The sequence below is a fragment of the Felis catus genome, chromosome F2 (assembly GCF_018350175.1).
Source record: "Felis catus isolate Fca126 chromosome F2, F.catus_Fca126_mat1.0, whole genome shotgun sequence".
Classification (NCBI taxonomy): Eukaryota; Metazoa; Chordata; class Mammalia; order Carnivora; family Felidae; genus Felis; species Felis catus.
The window spans coordinates 19,730,664-19,750,351 of record NC_058385.1 but is presented as its reverse complement, the minus strand read 5'-3'; the positions used below and the strand labels follow the sequence as shown (position 1 = coordinate 19,750,351).

The 19,688-nt window shown below is 38.6% G+C and overlaps 1 long non-coding RNA gene across 3 annotated transcripts in view; it reads left to right on the top strand.

Annotated features, from left to right (window-relative positions):
• Positions 1 to 18,725, top strand: part of LOC102901083 — a 58,436-nt gene extending 39,711 nt beyond the window's left edge. For all 3 annotated transcript variants that reach the window (XR_442350.5, XR_442349.3, XR_006592583.1), the window contains exon 4: positions 17,328 to 18,725. This is a non-coding gene — a long non-coding RNA (uncharacterized LOC102901083). The remainder of the gene's footprint in view (positions 1 to 17,327) is intronic.
• The last annotated feature ends 963 nt before the right edge of the window (positions 18,726 to 19,688 follow it).

Here is a 19,688-nt window from a genome sequence, read left to right as displayed (position 1 = left end):
AAAGTCAGGTTAAAATGAATCTCTAGGGTCGATTTGCAAGACAAAAAATATATTCTAATACAGAAGTGGGAGGTCTCAACATTAGATATTATTATGTATGTGTGTCTGCAAGGGAGAGGGAAGGTCCATTGCTTTATAAGCTCATAGATTACTTGGGTTGGTCCTGCTGGTAGATAATTTTGCCATTAGGAATTATAATAAAGTACTTTGAAAATCTAAACTTAGTGAAGCACAGGGGCTCCTGAGTGGCTCCGTCGGTTGAGTGTCCAACTCTTGATTTCAGCTCAGGTCATGATCCCAGGGTGGTGGGATTGAGCCCCATGTGGGGCTCCGCACTAAGCGTGGAGCCTGTTTGGGGTTCTCTCTCTGCCTCTCTCCCAGTTCTCTCTCTCTTTTTCTCTCTAAAATTAAAAAAAAAAATAGTGAAACACAAATGTAAGTGATCAGAATCCTCAAACTGGATTTATTTTCATTTATCTCTAGAGAAAACCTGAGAACACTGGGTGCAGATTTGTTTGGCTATTTCCCTTAATTTTTAGAGTGAAAGTTAATTTGCCACCTACCCTACTACAAAATTCATTTGCTGATACTCTTTTTTTTTTGTCTCCATTCCTTAACAGAAGACACCAAAGATACGTTTCTAACTAATGTTGACTTATAGACATTTTTAGACAATCTTGTTTTTATTATAGGAAGCTCCTTAGAAACTTACCTAGAAGTTGAATGAGTCACAATTTGGTTCTCTGCATCTTTTTCCAACAGAATTTAAAAAAAATATTTTTGAGAAAGAGAGAGAGCACTTGTGCAAGCAGAGGAGGAGAAGAGAGAGGGGGACAAAAGATCCAAAGTGGGCTTTGCACTGACAGCAGAAAGCCCAATGTGGGGCTTAAACTCACCAACTGTGAAATTATGAACTGACTAGAGGTTGGATGCTCAATTGGTTGAGCCACACAGGTGCCCCCAACAGAATTTTTTAAAATAACAACTTCGTTAAAATATAATCCACATACCGTATACTTCACCCTCTTGAAATGTATACCTTAAAGATATTTAATATATTCAGAGAGTCGTGCAGCCATCCCTCCCCACTCTCCCTCTCCCAGCATCTGGCAATCACTACTTTCTATCTCTTTGGATTTGTGTCTTTTGGAGATTTTTTTTATAAATGGAACCACAGAATATGTGGTCTTTTGTGACTGGCTTATTTCACTTAGCATAATGTTTTAAAGGTTCAGCCATATTGCAGAATATGTCAGTACTCCATTCCTTAAATCCAATACTTAATATGGCATTGTATGGATATACCACAGTTTATTTGATCATTCATTGGTTGATGGATAGTTGGATAGTTTCCACCTTTGGTTCTTATGCCTAATGCAGCTCTGAACATTTGTATACAAGTTTTTGTACAGAGATGTGTTTTTCCATTGTTCTTGGATTCACATAAAAACCTCAACTTAATATAGATTGGATTTAACTCTGAATTACCTGGGTAGATACTCTGGGTGATTGGGTGGTAAAACATACACTTACTACTTTCCTTCTTTCCTGTTTTCCCACTCCCAACTATTGTTTTCATGGGTTATGAGTTTTATTTTTTTTTTTATTTTTTATTTTTTATTTTTTTTCAATATTTATTTTTGGGACAGAGAGAGACAGAGCATGAACGGGGGAGGGGCAGAGAGAGAGGGAGACACAGAATCGGAAACAGGCTCCAGGCTCTGAGCCATCAGCCCAGAGCCTGACGCGGGGCTCGAACTCACGGACCGTGAGATTGTGACCTGGCTGAAGTCGGACGCTTAACCGACTGCGCCACCCAGGCGCCCCGGGTTATGAGTTTTAAACAACCTACAAATGGAACATTTATAAATTAAGAATGTCTTCTCTGTATGTTTTAATTGTTTTAATATTTTAAACAAAAATATAAAATCATTCCACTTATATATAAAATCACATATACCCTTCCCCGAAATAATCAACAGAAATGAAATGTTCTTCATCTAAAGACAGATAGGCCAATGCTTTTGCACTCAAGTGCAAGCTCCAATTAGTTGCTAGTGGCTCCTGGAATATTGTATTAAGAAGGATTCGAAAGCTTGATCAGGTTCAAAAGAAGATTGCAGTGATCTGCTTATGAATTTTTGTTGGTATGGGAATGGGGCACAGAAGACATATATCTGTCTTTCCTGAGTGTTTAAAAAATTTTCCCACCAAATTAAGGACAGTAGAATTCAGTTTTATGTATGTTCTTTTTAAACATTAGTTTTTCCATAGGTATGCCCATTTGTATTTTTACTTTAAAAAAGAAGATTCTATTGGTGCTTCATTTGGCACATACTGTATTAAATAAGGAAGAATAACAAGAAAATCAAGGGTTGGAAATAAATATATTACGTAAAAATGCCTTCAATATAATATTTGAATGACTTCTATGGTGATAAGAATAACAATAACCAATTTAAAGGAAAACCTCTTTGGGCATAGCTGGTGGCCCAAGCAAGTTTAGGAACTAGTACAGTGGCCATATTTTCTAAGCCTAAATTGGAACACACAATTCTGTAATGATTGTTTGAAGGAATGACCAAATGTATTGGTAAAGATATTTTGCAAAGATACTAAATAGATATTAAAATTAGATAGCATTCAAGGATGTTTTAAATAAACACCTTTGTGTTCAAGGTGATATTACAAAGATCTACAAATACAATGTATTTGGAAATGTATGCTGGAAAATGCAGGACTGTTAATTTGAATAGCAGAAGAATTTTAGAGCTACTGCTCTCTGATTTTTCTAAAGAAAAGTCCTCACATCCTGCAAGACTCACCGCCTTGTTGACATTCATTCATCTCCTTTAGCTTCTGACTGAAATCTGTACATAGGAGATCAACTGCTCTGGTCAGCCAGAAACATACATTTCTGTCCAGAATGAGCTAATATTCTTAAGAGCAAACTGTCACTCAGGTTCTGAGAGTTCAGTTTCTAGAGACTTCCTATGTTAGTGGTAATTTCAGGGTCATTTACATTAGATTCTAGATTCTCACCCTTTCAAATTCCTGAAATCCCTCCTTTCTAATCATTTGCTTACTCTTCAGGTGTGGCTTAGTTTTAGTTTTAATTTAAGTTTGTTTCTGGTGACTGGACAATCTGTTATTTTCATGAGTGGTCTAGGAATTCTTCAGTAGAGTATGAATTCCTCCAAATTTCAGGTCTATTGTTCGTGCTTATGACCTTTAACCCCCGTTTAAGATTTTTCTGTAGTTGTCTACATTTAGCTTCAGGACACTCTGCCAAGCCCAAGGCTACAAAGTCTTTTTAACTGTGGTATATCGCTTGTCAGACTCACCCTGGATGACTGTTTTTCCTCTTTTCCCACAATAAGTATAAAAATGGATGCCAGCATATTAACTAAATTGAACCTCAGGTAAACAAAGTGCCCTTACTTTAACGCCCATCAGTAATTCTTTCATCTTGTCAGGTTTTCTTGCCTCTTTCTACTGTTTAGATATTTGTGCTTAAAGGTTAAATCAAGCTTCTCCATTCCTCGATTTTTTTCTTCCTATTCTTTGATCCTATATTGAAATCATAATGCTGGATTTGTGACGTCACTCTCAATTGTTTCCAGATGGCTTCTCAGGCTGATCAAAAAGAAGGTGAAGCCAATATATGTTAGTAAAAAAGTAGATCTTCAAACAGGGAGATGGTTCTGGAAAAAAAAAGGAATATAATAATAATGTTAAGAATACAAAACAACTATAGGTAAATTGCCTTTTCTCTCTGTCTTAAAATAAAGTCTTTGATCAATTGTGCCAATGTATGAAAATTTGAACTCTAAAGAGGCTAGGCAGCTTTCTAAACCCAAACATCAAAAGCTTTGCTTCCATTAGAAAAATTTAAACCCATGATACTTTGAATGGATTTGAAATTCTCTAAAATAAGCTCTAATAATAACCTTTACAAACAGAAAGGAAAAGAACAGTAGGTTATGTGGCTTCGTGCTACCATTTTCTCTGGTACATTAGTTCTCCAAAGATGGCATTTTGGCTTGTACCAAATAAAAGGGCAAAGGTTACCAAATGCAAGCCTGGGGAAGCCAGAAGAGAGAACAGCTATTACAATGGAGGGGAAAATCCAAGCTGTCAGCTCTGAATGGATAGAAATAGCATGTGTGAAATTGACAACCAGCAACAGCATGGCACCTTAAGAAGGGCCAGGAAATGAATTCTCCCAGCATTCCTATTTACTGTATTAGAGCTGAGTTCTGTAGAGGTTTATTCAAGATTCATGGAGAGAAATGTCGTCTTTGATTACTTTAATAATATTCGGTTGTTGTTTAGAAAGCAATTGAAAAAATAAAATATAATGAAAATGGTAGAAAAATGATACAGAGAAAAACGTAAATAAAGAATAAAAATCACCCATCATCCAACCTCCAGGGAGGCACTGTTAACAACTGGGTACATTTGCTTTCTCTTACACACATTGTCTTACAAAGATGAAACCAATTTGCATACATAATTTTGGTTTCTGCTTTTTTATTTAGTTTTGTATCACACTCTTCTGTGTCATGAAAATATCTTCATACCCGTTGCTGTTAACACTGATAGAACATTTTGTCATATGAATATATAGATCTTATTTATTTCACCATGATCGACTCAATTATTAACTCTTTCCCCATTCCTTTGCCCCATTCCAATATATTTTCCACTGAAGTAGTGAAGAGTTGTTCTTTAGTAAAGAGTCATCTTTGAAATAACTCACAATTCAGGGGCTCCTGGGTGGCTCAGTCAGTTAAGGGTCTGACTTCATTTCAAGTCATGATCTCGAGGTTTTTGGGTTCAAGTCCCACAATGAGCTCTGAGATGACAGCTCAGAGCCTGGAACCTGCTTCAGATTCTGTCTCCCTCTCTCTGCTCCTTCCCTGCTCATGCTCTGTCTCTCTCTCTCTCAAAAATAAACATAAAAAAAAACCACAGTTTATCTCACTACTCTCTTTTTTAAAAAATAATACAATAATTTAGCAGGCTCCTTGGAGCTTTATATCCTTGCTGATACATCAGTATCACTTGGGAACTTAGAAATGCAGAATCTTTATCTCCTCCTAGACCTACTGAATCAGAGTCCTCCTTTTTACAAGACCCTGGGTGCTTCCTGGGCACATTAAGATTGAGAAGTGTTGGTCTTCATAATCTGGTTCTCCAGCTGCTGCACCAGCCTCACAGGACTAGCCTCTTCAGGGCTTCCTGGGATCCAGCAGCAGAGATACACCCTCCGTGCCTCATTCCCCATGCCTCTTTCCCAACAGAGCCTTTACAGGTGCTACGAATGTCATGTTTGCCTACCCCAAAATTCATATGTTGAAGCTCTAACCTCCAAAGTGATGGTATTTGAAGATGGGGTCTTTGGGGGTTAATTAGGTTTAGATAAAGTCTCCAGATTATAACCCCCATGGTGGGATTAGTGCCCTTATAAGAAGAGATGCCAGAGGTCTCTTGCTTACGTGCATGTGCGCGCGCGCTCTCTCTCTCTCTCTCTCTCTCTTCTCTCTCTCTCTGCCATGGGAGGACACAGAGAAGGTGGCCATCTGGAAGCCAGGAAGAGAGCTCTCATCAGAACCTGACCATGTTGGCACCATGCATTCAAACTTCCAGCTCGAAACCACAGCAAGCTTGCCTAGAAAGGCTTTGGAAGATCATCAAATTGGTTGAACTAAACAGAGAGAATGTGAGAGCCAGCATGAACCTCTACATCCTGTCTAAGCCTTTGCGGATTCCCAAATGATTAAGATATGGGAAAAGTAGCAAAAAACCATGAATTTAAAGATAACCATGAGAAAATAAATTTGTTGTTTAAGTCACTCAGTGTACAGTATTTTGTTATGGCAGTCTGAACAGGCTAAAACAGCAGATCTATGCACTGTACTCTTTGCCCAGAAAGATCTTCTCTGACTCTTTACCAAGTTAAATTTCACTTTTCTTTCAGAGCCTAGTTTAAGGGTGGGGAGGGGGTTTAGTCTTCTGAATATATAAAGAACTCCTATAACTCAACAAAAAAATCAAACAACCCAATTTACAAATGGGCAAAGGACATGAATAGACATTTCTCCAAAGGAGATATGCAGTTGTCCAACAAACATATGAAAAGATGCTCAATGTCATTAGTTATCATGCAAATGCAAATCAAAACCACAGTGACACAGCACTTCACATCCCCTACAGTAACAAACTAAAAAAACAAAACAAAAATAATAAGAATTGGTGAGGATATAAAAAAACTGGAACCCTCACACATTGTTGGCAAAAATGTAAAGTGGTGCACCCACTAATGAATGGAAGAGAGTTTGGTGGTTTTTTTAAGTTTATTTATTTTTGAGACAGAGAGAGACAGAGCATGAACGGGGGAGGGGCAGAGAGAGAGGGAGACACAGAATCGGAAGCAGGCTCCAGGCTCTGAGCCATCAGCCCAGAGCCTGACGCAGGGCTCGAACTCACGGACCACGAGATCGTGACCGGAGCTGAAGTCGGACGCTTAACCGACTGAGCCACCCAGGTGCCCCCAGTTTGGTGGATTTTTAATAAGTTAAATTTAGGAATAGCATACAACCTGGCAATTCCATTCCTAGGCATATACCCAAGAGAAATGAAGACGTATATACAAAAACTTGTACACAAATATTCAGAGCAGCATTATACATAATATCCAAAAGGTGGAAATGACCCAAATGTCCACCAATTTATTGAATGGGCAAATGAAACATGGTATATCCACACAACACAGTATTAATTGACCATAAAAAAAGAATGAAGTATTGATATATACTAAAACATGCATGAATCTTAAAAACATTGTGCTAAGTAAAATAAATCAGGTATAAAAGACCACAAATTCTATGCTTCCATAGACATAAAATATCCAGAAGAGACAAATCCATAGAGACAGAAAGAAGATTAGTAATTGCCAGGGGAGATGGGGTCATGGAGAGTGACTGCTTCTGGTTTTTGCTTCATGGACATGGGGTTACTTTGTGGACTGATAAAAATGTTCTGGAACTACACGGTAATAATAGTTGCCCATTATGAATGTAGTTAATGCCATTAAGTTGTATAATTTAAAATAGTTAAAATGGTGAATTTTGTTATGTATATCATACCAAAATAAAAAAAAAATTAAAGAAGAGGGGAAGAAGCAGAAATGGGAAAACAAACAAACAAACGAACAAACAAACAAACAAAAAACCCAGGCTGGGAGACAAACAGAGACAAAGAGATTAAGACAGAAAGACCAAGATAAAAGAAGATTCTAAAAACTTTACTTATTTCCTGTGAAACCCAACTGTCTTCACTTTTTAAAACAATTTTTCTTATTTGATCCTACTGATCATCAGCTCTTAAAATTTTCCTGGATTCTCCCATGTTAAAAGGAAGTGCTTTTCCCAAACTTCGCCACTGGACAACACCTGCTGTTTCTGTCCTTCCTTTCTCGGAAGCTGGCAACCATCTAGCTTGTATTTGTGGTCCTCAAGTGTCTCCTGACCTTGGAGATGGGTATTTCCAGCTTTCCCACCATCTGTATTCAACATGTTCAAAGTTCCTCCCGGAAAACATCCCCTGTCCGTGGCTTTTCTCCAGGGCCCTGTCCTCTGGTCATCTGAGCATGTGGAATCTCAAACCCAGGAGCCAGGAGTGAGTGTTAAAGGTGCATAGCAGGCCAATACATCTCGGAAAGGTTGCAGCCGTCTTAATACTTAGCATTTTCTTTTATCCAGGCGCTTCAGTTAGTAAGCATTTTGGTCATTCCTTCAAATGGTCTTTATATCGACCTGCGCCCCTCCATCCCTACTGCCACCCGCTAGATTCAGGTTTTCAATACTTCCTGCTCCAAGCAGGTAGGTCTCTGCGGATGCCCCCTGAGGAGTGCGCATGCCCGAAACCACAGCAAGCTTGCCTAGAAAGCTTTTGGAAAATCATCAGATTGGTTGAACTAAACAGAGAGAATATGAGAGCCAGCATGAGCCTCTACATTTTGTCTAAGCCTTTGCTGATTCCCAGACGATTAAGATAAGGGAAAAGCAGCAATAAAAGATGAGTTTAAAGATAACTATGCCCGCGCTTCCCACCAGGCTCATGCTTGAATGGACCAAACAGTAGAGTTTCATAGAATCATATGATAGGGAACTCAAGCACAACTCTGTGTGGGATTTGAAGAGCTCCACAACCTGGTATTATCTGTCCTCCTTACATTTGGGTCAGTAAAGTCAAAACAAAGGAAATAAGGGATTTGACCCAAAGAGAAGACTCCCGGGTTATTTCTGGGGAACTTGGTAGCTGCATTTTGATAGTGTGTCGCTGCCTAGTGGGGGGTCCTTGAGGGACGTGGGGGTAGCAGAAGACTTTAAAGTGTACCTTGAGGGGCGTCTGGGTGGCTCAGTAGGTTGTCTGACTTTGGCTCAGGTCATGATCTCGCAGTTCATGAGTTCGAGCCCCCTGTTGGGCTCTGTGCTAACAGTTCAGAGCTTAGAGCCTGCTTTGGATTCTCTCTCTCTCTCTCTCTCTCTCTCTGCAGCCCCTCCCATCCCCATCACTGCTCACACTCTGTCTCTCTCTCGAAAATAAATAATAGAAACATTAAAAAAAAAGAATTTGAAATGTTCTTTTTAAATGCTTTAAAAATGCCTAAAAGCAAGCAGTGACTAATTTAGAGATTACAGGGCATTGGGAAAAATAAGTCAGGAAGGGCAGAATGATCAAACAGCCTATCCTTCCTTCCTTCATTCTTATGACTCGCCTTCCTGTTTTCCTCTCCTCTCAACCCTGCCCTTTCCCTACCCCGCTCCCTCCTATATGCCTCCCTTCCTGGGCTCTTCTCATTTCTCTGATCTGTTCCCTCACCTACGCTTAGGTATACCTTTGTGTATGCATTACCTAGCCAGTGTCCGGGGTATGGTTGACACTCAGTAATCACAGATGAATGACTGAAACAGTCAGTGAACAGGTAAAGCAAATGTTCTTCTGTCATTCAATGGGACAGATCATCTCTTTGCCCCAACTCTCTATAATCACTCTCTAAATTGTTTCTAAATGTTTATTGATTTTTGAGAGGGGGGAGGGGCAGAGAGAGAGGGAGACAGAGAATCTGAAGCGGGCTTCGCTGACAGCAGACAGCCTGATCCACGTGGAGCTCAAACTCATGAACCATGGGATCATGGACGGAGCCAAAGTCGGAAGCTTAACCGACTGAGCCATCCCGGAGCCCCATTCTCTGAATTTGTGTACTAGTGCTTACCTTACTCCTCCTCATATCTTGTGCATCATGAGTATAAAGACCTTATCCTTATTCCTATCCTTTTGGGAAATGTTTACGTTTCCTATAACCCCGAGGAGAGTGATCTGAACAAAGATGTACTCCATAACACTCATTACATTGAATGAAGCCTTGTGAGACACGCCCAGGCAGGTCAATCCCTGTCCTGCACTCCGATAGCACTTTCTGTGTTCTTTTTCTATAGCGGCCAAGGAATTTTGGCTTAGTGTTCCCCTGAGGTGTCGTGAGGACCTTTAAGACAAAGATGCCTCAATAGATATTTATTGACTGAATAAATAAATGGATACTTATGCTAATTCTGATTTGTCTTTAACGAAGATAGGGACACCCCCGTCATTGATAAAAAGATTCCATGAGGAAATAAATGATGGAGGTAAGCTCTGAAGAAGTGTTACCTCACTTGGGAAATCACAATTTTAAAATGCAGTTTAGTGAGGCTATTTTCATAAAATAGTAAAATTTCTTTTTCTTTTATCACAATGACATATATATATATATATATATATATTAAAGAGTTAGATGGTTGTATGAGTTATCGTATAAAAAATAGCAATTCTCTTTGAACTCCCCCAGACTTTTCTTCCCAGATTTCTCTTCTCTTTCTTTTAGCTGATTGTATTTTACTTAAAAAAACGTTTATTTATTTTTAAGATATACAGCACCAACGGGGGAGGGCCGAGAGAGGAGGACAGAGGATCTGAAGCAGTCAGACAGCTGACATCAGTCAGCCCCATGTGGGGCTTGAACTCACAAACCTCAAGATCATGACCTGACTTGAATTCGAACACTCAACGGACTGAGCCACTCAGGCACCCCTTTTAGCTGCTTTTAAAATCAACCCCCCATCTCTGAATTCCATGATATTCTTGCTGGTTCTGACTTCCAGCTTAGGTATTCGTTGGCTCTCCCTATAGACGATGAAGCTATACCTCCTTTATCTACCTACATCTACCCACGCTGCCCCCATACACATATATTCTTTGCACCGCTTCAGCCTCCCAACCTTGTTGGATCGCAATTTTGCTTACATCAACATTCAGTGTTTAAATTACCATGGTGACGTCGATGTAAATGCTATTCACAGCAGAGCCATGTACTAGTGATTCTTACTTTTCCTGTCAGCATGTTTTGTTTTCTCTCAAGATAACCAACAGTCTTGTTTCCATTTGCCTCATTTTTTTTGTCCTTATCAATAATGTAACCCCAATGCCAGTCATTAATTTCATGGTATGGAATTAATAATCTGGATATCTAGAGGACTCAGTGATACAGGAAAGGCACGAGGGTGTGAACCGAGTCCTGAACCTTCGTGCCGCTCAGCAGTTCTCTCGTTTTTATCTTCTTGTGGAAATCCCCGCCAGAGCCTTCTGAGACGAGTATGTGTGGTCTGCTTGACTATGTGGCAGGTCAGAGCTTCCGTCCTGAGTATCCCTCTCCATGTCTTGTGATTCCTGCCCCTCTCTTCAGTGCGTGATCTCCTTTCTCCTAAATTTCATTTCTTCTTTTTTCTTGTTTTACACCCTCATTTTTCTGGAGTGTATCCTCCAGTAGTTTTCAGAGAAAGGGTACAGACATGGTAAAGTTTTTGAGAACTTGTTTTGTGGTAGGGTACCCTACCTAAGGAACGAAACAACGAAACAAAACAAAAAGCAAAAAACCTCAAGGTAACCTGGCTATGCGCGTACCTGACAACATCCCTCGTGACCTTGTAACATGAGACCACTTGATCAGACTGCATGTTTGTGTGTGTGTTACCATATATGGGAGACAAAGAAGTAGAAAATATATAAAAAAAACTACACCACGTGGCATTCAGGGCTCAGTTCTTTGGGTACAAACCCAACTGAGCAGTGCCGGAACGAATAAAGTTGCTTCCTAGAAAGAAAAGCCTGGGTGTCACGACTCTCAGTGTGAGAATCCTGCTACAGTTGGTCTGAAAATGTCTTTATTAGCTCTCTGACTTGATCTATATTTTGGCCCAAGATGGTGTTCTAGTTAGGAAATACTTTTCTTTAAAAGTTTGAAGGAATTGTTCGCTTATAATTTTTTTTATTTGCTGCTCAAAGGGCTGTATTCTATTTTATTTTTCACCTTTGTTGATATATGATTGAGAAGTGAAAATGATAATACAGTATACAACGTGACAATTTGATATATGCATAGATTGTGAAAAGAACGCCCATCATTGAGTTAATTAACACATTTATCACCTCACATCTATACCTTTTCTGTGTGTGCGAGAACATTTAAGTTTTTTAAAAAAAATTTTTTTTAACATTTATTTATTTTTGAGATCGAGAGAGACAGAGCATGAACGGGGGAGGGGCAGAGAGAGAGGGAGACACAGAATCCGAAGCAGCTTCCAGGCTCTGAGCTGTCAGCCCAGAGCCCAACGTCGGGCTCGAACTCAAAGACTGTGAGATCATGACCTGAGCCGAAGTCGGACGCTTAACCGACTGAGCCACCCAGGCGCCCCGAGAACATTTAAGTTTTCATATTTTAGCAAATTTCTATTATACAATATAGTATTATCCAAGAAAGACAAATACTACATGATCTCACTTATAGATGGGATCTAAAAAAACATGAACTTACAGATACAGAGACCAGATTGGTTGTTGCCAGAGGGGCAGGGTGGGGAGGGTGAGCAAAATAACAAATTTCCACTTAGAAGAGAAGTATGTTCTGAGGCTGTAGTGTACAACATGGCGATTATAATACTGCATTGTATATTTGAGATTTGCTAAGAGAGCAGATCTTCAAAGTTCTCATCACAAGGAAAGACATGGTAGCTATGTGAGGTGCTGGATGTTAACTAAACGTATTGTAGTAATGATTTCTCGATTTGTACACAACCAAATTATTATGTCGTACACTTTAAAGTAAGTTACAGGTCAATTATATCTTAATAAAATTGGCAAAAAAAAGAATGCACTATGAGCAGTTTTAGTCTCTGAGTTATACATTAGATCCTCAGACCTTATTCACCTTACAGCTGAAAGTAAGTGTATACCCTTTAACCAGCCTCTCCCTGTTTTCCCATGCCTTAGCCTCTGGCGACCACCATTACTCTCTATTTTTATGAGATCACTTTTTTGTTTGTTTTTAAAGCTTCTACATGTAGGTGATACAATGCAATATTTGTCTTTGGCTTGTTTCACTTAGACTAATGCCCTTCAGTTTCATCCGTGTTGTTACGAAAAACAGGATGTCCTTCTTTTTAAAAGCTGAATAATATTCCATTGTACGTATATATATTTTGTTCGTTCACATATTCATGTTTTCTTCATTCACTCATCTGCTGATGACACTGAGGTTGTTTCTATAAGTTGGCTAGTGTAAACAATGCTGTAATGAACATGAGAGTACAGATATCTTTGAGAGAGCGATTTTGTTTCCTTTGGATATATACTCAGAAATGGCATTGCTGGATCATATGGTTGTTCTATTTTTAGTTTGTTGATGAATCTTCATACCGTTTCCGCTAGTGGCCATGCCAGGTGACGTTCCCACCAGCAGTGCACAACAATACCTTTTTTACCGCATGCTTTGCCAACACTTGTTATCTCTTGTCTTTTTGATAATAGACACCCTAACGTGCGTGAGGTGCTTTTGATTTGCACTTCCTTGATGATGAGTGATGTGGATCACCTTTTCATGTACCTGTTAGCCATTTATATCTTTCCTTTGGAGAAATGTCTACTCATGTTCTTCATTTTTCATTGGATTTTTTTTTTTTGCTATTGTTATGAGTTCCTTATATTTTGGGTATTAATACCCTATTATATACGTGGTTTGCAAATACTTTCTCCAGTAGGATTCTCCCATATTCTGTAGGTTGCCTCTTCATTTTCTTGATGGTTTCCTTTGCTGCACAGAAGCTTTTAGTTTGAAATTGTCCCGTTTACTTGTTTTTGCTTTTGTTGCCCTTGCTTTTGGTATCAAGTCCAAAAACATCACTGCCAAGACTAATGTCAAGGAGCATATTCCTATATTTTCTTCTAGCAGTTTTGTAGTTTCAGATCTTATGTTCAAGTCTTTAATCCATTTTGAGCTGACTTTTTTGTATTGTGTAAAAAAGGGGTCTGGTTTCATTCTTTTCACGTGGATATCCAGTTTTCTCAACATTATTTACGGAAGAGATGATCCTTTATTCCTTATTGTATATTCGTGGCTCTTTTGTCAAAAATTATTTGACCTTACGTGCATGGATTTATTTCTGGGATGCCTATCCTGTTCCATTGAACTGTATGTATGTTTTTATGCCCAAACCATACTGTTCTGATCACTATAGATTTGTTATCAGGAAGTGTGATGCTTCCAGCTTTATTCTTCTTTCTCAAGACTGCTTTGGGTATTATTTAGAGTCTTTTGTGGTTCCGTAAACATTTTAGGATTTTTTTTTTCTATTTCTGTGAAAAATGCCACTGGAATTCTGCTAGGCATTGCATTGAATCTACAGGTTGCTTTGGATAGTATTAACATTTTTACAGTATGAATTCTTTCAATCCGTGAACGTGGAATATCTTTTCATTTATTTTTGTCTTCTTCAATTTCTTTAATTAATGTTTTATAGTTTTCAGTGTACACATTTTCCATCTCCTTGGTTAAATTTAGTCCTAGGTATATTATTTCTTAGATGGTGTTAAACTGAGATTGTTTTCTTAATTTCCCTTTCTGATAGTTTCTCGTTAATGTATAAAAACACAACTGTTTTTTGTATATTGATTTTGTATCTTACAACTTTCCTAAATTCATTTGTTAGTTCTGACAGTTGTGATACTGTGATTTAAAATAAGAAATATGTATTTGGCCTTCATCCTCATTCCTGTCACAGAACTCCTAAAACCTTTGGAATATCCTAACTGATGAGAGAGGTAAATGTGTCTCGATATTCATAACAAACCCATTTGGACCATACCTGAGTTTATGTTAATGAGGTGACCTTTTGAAAGTATCTTAGCTTGGGGCTGGTTGCCAGGGGAACCAACCACGTGATTGCAGATTGGAAGTTTCAATTCTCCCCTCCTTTTGGGAGAGGAGAGAGGCTGGAGGTTGAATCATCTGTCAAAGACTGATGATTTAATCAGCCATGCCCAGGTATGGAAGCCTCCATAAAAGCCCCAAATGGCAAGTTTCAGAGAGTTTCTGAATTGGTGAATACGTGGAGATTTGGGGAGTGTGGTGTGCTTAGAAAGCTGGGAAGCTCTGTGCCCCTTCCCACATACCTTGCTCTATGCGTCTCTTACGTCTGACAACTTGTTAGTTATATCTTTTTATAATAACCTGGCAATCTAGTAAGTAAAACGTTTCTCTGAGCTCTGTGAACTGCTCCACCACGTTAATTGAATCTGAGAAGGAAGTCTTTGGAAGCTGTCATCTAAAGCCAGGCAGTCAGAAGCATGGAGTGACAACCTGGACTTTTTGATTGGTGTCTGAAGCAGGTGCATCTTGTATCTGATACAATCTTCATCCAGATAGTGTGAGAATTGAGCTAATTGCTTGGTGGTGTGAAAAAAAAACCACACAACAGAATTGATATCAGAATCGTATATATAATTTCTATATATAAGGTTATTCATGTGCAATATTAAATTTCCTAGACTTATATACTAGGCTAGAAGAAAGGTTAGGGGCAATAACAAACATAGTAACAATTAGTAACTATTACTATACTGTGTTCTGATTATCTATTAAAAATAAAGACGTACAGGTCATTTGATCCAGTAACACATAGATGGTAACCTATTCCTTAAAAATGTGTCATTTTAACCAGCATTTCCCATGAGGGTGAAACAGGGACTTTTGGCGAAATGGATAATTCCGGATCTGTGGTAGGTAACACATAATCCATACCTGGTGTGTTTTTGTCCTTTGAGGGTAAAGTAATTATCAGAGACTACCAGAGTTGTGCCCCAAAGGCTGTGAAGTGGCAAAAGATGTAACAATTTAAACATCACGAAGGATAGTAAGTACATGCCAAATATGGGCTAAGACATACCAAATATGCTTGAATCCATAAATTCATATTGATATTTTGAAATCATTGATCATCTCTGGAGTATATAAGAAGCTTAAATAAAAGGTTAGTGTTAAGAATTTGTCCTCTCTTTCCTGTGTGATTTACTCCTCAGAACCATCAAGTTGTTGGTGAGAGGCTTTTTCTTTTTAAATGGAAGCATTTCAGGTCATAAATCAAGAAGAAATGATATCATCAGACAATAACAATTTAGTAACCATTAACGAATCAATGGAAGTAGGTAACAGTCATTGATGGTTGCTAATATCACAAAAAGAGACCACCAGATGTGTGCCTCCTGGGGAAGTACACAATCTTACCTCTGAGGTACCCGTGCCACAAAAATCCAGGTTGTGAGAAACTCGTTTGCAAGACTAACAACCTGCCTTTTTTACCCCCAAATAAATCACAGAGATAGAGAGGGAAGGAGAGAGAAGGAAGCTTATAGATCAAAAAAGACATAAGGAACATATTGATGTATTGGAACATTTAGGTCTTATTTGGATCCTATTTCAAACAAAGCAACCAATGAACAAGAAAAAGAATGCATTTTGAGAAAACTATGGAAATTTGAAACCTATATATTATTTTTTTAGATTGTTTAGAAATATTATGTTTATGTTAAAGAAATCATCATTTAGAGATATATTTTAAATGCGTATGGATGGAGTCATATTATGTCTAAATTTGCTTCAATATAATTGATAAAAGAGAATGAGGTTAAAAAATGTTATTCTTGGGCGCCTGGGTGGCTCAGCTGGTTAAGCGTCTGATTCGCCTCAGGTCATGATCTCACGGTTTGAGTTAGAGCCCTGCATCTGGTGAGCACCAGCCCTGTCTCCGATAAGCCTTGCTTCTCTCTCTCTGTCTCCCTCTCTCTATCCACCCCTATGCACCCTCACTTGCACCCACTCTTTCTCTCAATTAAAAAAAATTATTTGGGGGCGCCTGGGTGGCGCAGTCGGTTAAGCGCCCGACTTCAGCCAGGTCACGATCTCGCGGTCCGTGAGTTCGAGCCCCGCGTCAGGCTCTGGGCTGATGGCTCGGAGCCTGGAGCCTGTTTCCGATTCTGTGTCTCCCTCTCTCTCTGCCCCTCCCCCGTTCATGCTCTGTCTCTCTCTGTCCCAAAAAATAAATAAACGTTGAAAAAAAAAATCTTTAAAAAAAAAATTATTTGGGTGGCTCAGTCTGTTGAGTGTCCCACTCTTGATTTCAGTTCAGGTCAACCTCCCACAGTTGTGGAATCAAGCCCCGGGTCGGGATACATGCTGAGTGTGGAGCCTGCTCTCTCTCTCTGTCTCTCTGTCTCTCTCTCTCTCTCTCTCTCTCTGCCCCTCTCCCCTACTCATGCTCTTTCTCTCTTTCTCAAATAAAATTTTTTTAAAAAGTAAAAAATACATTCTTCTTCAGTTGATTACTGTTCAAGGTGAATGATAAATGTTAATTGTACTAATCTGTCTGCTTTGTATATGTTTAAAATTTTATGTAATGAAAGGTTTAAAAATATATAATATAAATCTTACATGAATTTCTATGGCATCTTCAAAATGGAAAGAGAATTTGCAAAAAAGTGATGACTATAGTTCATTAAAATCATTCTCCAAGTCCCCATATATATGCCCATATAGGATCAATGAACTTACTAGCATGAAAGAATCTATCCAAAAACATTGCATTGGTTAACTCAGTGGAATGAGATGATGGTATGTGGATGAAATGGGAGGTAGGAGTTTCTGGGAGCTTATTTTCACATTTCTACATATGTATATTATATTATTTCAATTGTTTATGACAGTCACATAACACCATTATCATCTGAAAAATATAAAATAAAGAACTTTTTAACAATGAAAAGAATACATGTATAAAAGGCATAGCTTATTATTTCTTATTTTTTAGATTAAAAGTTATATGTTCATTGAACTGTTCATTGCTTCTTTTAAAAATTGAAAACCTCTGCATCTCTTTTGAATGTGATGTTTCCAGAACAATGACCTATCAGCAATCTAACCTCAGAGACTGAAGCAAGAAGGAAGACACAACTACGTGCATGAATATACAACTGTTTTTATGTATGTACATGTTATGAAGCTATGCCACAGAGGAAGAAAATAGAGATAACTACATAAAATAAGAAGTTGCAAGAAACAATCAACAATGAATCTGGCAATGGGTGCTCTGTGCCGCTGATTCTGAAATCTCTCCTTTTGAAGTCGCTTTAATGAGCCCAAGACTGACCATTTTCATTATCTCTAGTTTATACACTCGGCTGATGGAACTCTGATTAGGAAAATTTCTCTTTTTCTTCACTTTCTTTTATCACCAAACACCCTGAAAATGATAAGAGAGCAGTGTGTCCTGAAGCATGGGGCTCTCCCTTCCCTCTGAAATTATTTCTATTTCATCTGTGGTTTTTTTTTTTTAAACTACTCCTTACAAAAGAACAATAGAAGGACCTAAATTTCTGTCTTAGCACTAAATGCATCTCAGTGCTGCGGAAACATTTCATTTTCTAGCGATTTCAGGGTCTGTATATTCCCTGCTGTTATAGTCTTTATCCAAATAAAAAGAAAGGAAAAAAAGGACACAAGAAAGAAAAGAAGAAACCCTACATGACAAGAACATTAAACCCCAAGGGTGGTTCATTTCAATGCTGAAGTCTTTCTTCAGTGCTCCAGGGACGCTGATGTCAATGTCTTAATAAGGGAAGTAAAGCGGTTTATACGCCTCAGAGCACGTGCACTCAAACCAGAAAATTGGTGTGAAAGGGAGGAAGCCAGCCCTGCCTTGGACCAATGGCAGCCACAAAGTAAGGGGCCTCTTCTGGTGAGGACCACATGACACCATTTGCAGAGGGCAGACTTAATGTTGTCACCATTAGGGCTGGAAGAAAACATCTTTGAAGAAATATTTGTTTTATCCCCCTCCCCCAAATCTTGAAATCATCTCATACATATGTTGGAAATAATTCTACCTGAATTTAATTAAATTCTATTTTTATAATGTTAAAATAACCTTGCACTGCAAATTGAAACGACATTTCTGTAACCTAGAGTGATTTTGCCATCGTGAGAACTGCTATATCAGGCATTATATTTCAATTTGGAATATCATGAATTATTTCTACATATAAACTAATAAATTATACAATACGATGTGTCAGCAATTCGGCCCCATTTGCATTTTGATAAACAGAAAAGCAAATGGAAATCTGAGAGCCATTAGTTTGTCTGAATTTTTAAATATTCTGTAAGTAATATTTAATGATATAAAATTTTTATTATCCCATTTTTTGCTTTGCTTCACATTGTTTAGGCTTTGAGATTCCTAGTGATGATTTGCCAAAATAAAAGCATGAAAATAAAATGGAGAGATTTATCCACATTTTAAAGTGTATATTTCCTATAAGGATACTCCCCCCCCCCTTTGTTTTCTTTTCTATTATGAAATTTGCCTGAATAAAGGGCCCAGAAGTTTAGGAATAGCTCATTTAGGTTCAGACTTGTATGTGGATTTCTCCTTGTGGGTCATCATCATAGTTCTCACTCATTAATGGCAAGCTCTTAAAAACTAACAACTTGTATATTTTTGGATTGACAGAAGATCTTCAATGATCCAGTTCAAATAAAAATTTGAAATCAATTCTATACACTTATGAAAGTCAACACGAATACATTAACCTGCATTCTTTCAGTTGAAAGTGACAGAAACGGGGCGCCTGGGTGGCGCAGTCGGTTGGGCGTCCGACTTCAGCCAGGTCACGATCTCGCGGTCTGGGAGTTCGAGCCCCGCGTCGGGCTCTGGGCTGATGGCTCAGAGCCTGGAGCCTGTTTCTCATTCTGTGTCTCCCTCTCTCTCTGCCCCTCCCCCGTTCATGCTCTGTCTCTCTCTGTCCCAAAAATAAATAAAAAACGTTGAAAAAAAAATTAAAAAAAAAAAAAGAAAGTGACAGAAACAAACTCAAACCGACATTAGCATCAAATGATAACTGACATTTACATTTTTTTTCTTTTGATCACTGTGAAGGCCAGAGGTTAAACTGGCTTTATGGATGGCAGGCTGTAGAAACTTTCTTTTGTCCACTTTTTTCTTCTTTTTTGATAAGTGTATTGGTTCTAATCTTAGATTTTTCCCCAGTGGTGGCAGAAGAGGCCATTAGCAACTCTTGGCTCATGTCTTAAAACCTTAGCAGTCTCAGGAGAAAGCCTCTTTGCCAACATTGCCAGCCATTTATTCTGACTGGGATAATTTGGGACATATGGCAGTCCCTGAATCAGTCACCATGTCCAGAGAAATGGAATATTCTAATTAGCCAAGTCTGGGACACGTCCTCCACTCTGAAGCTAG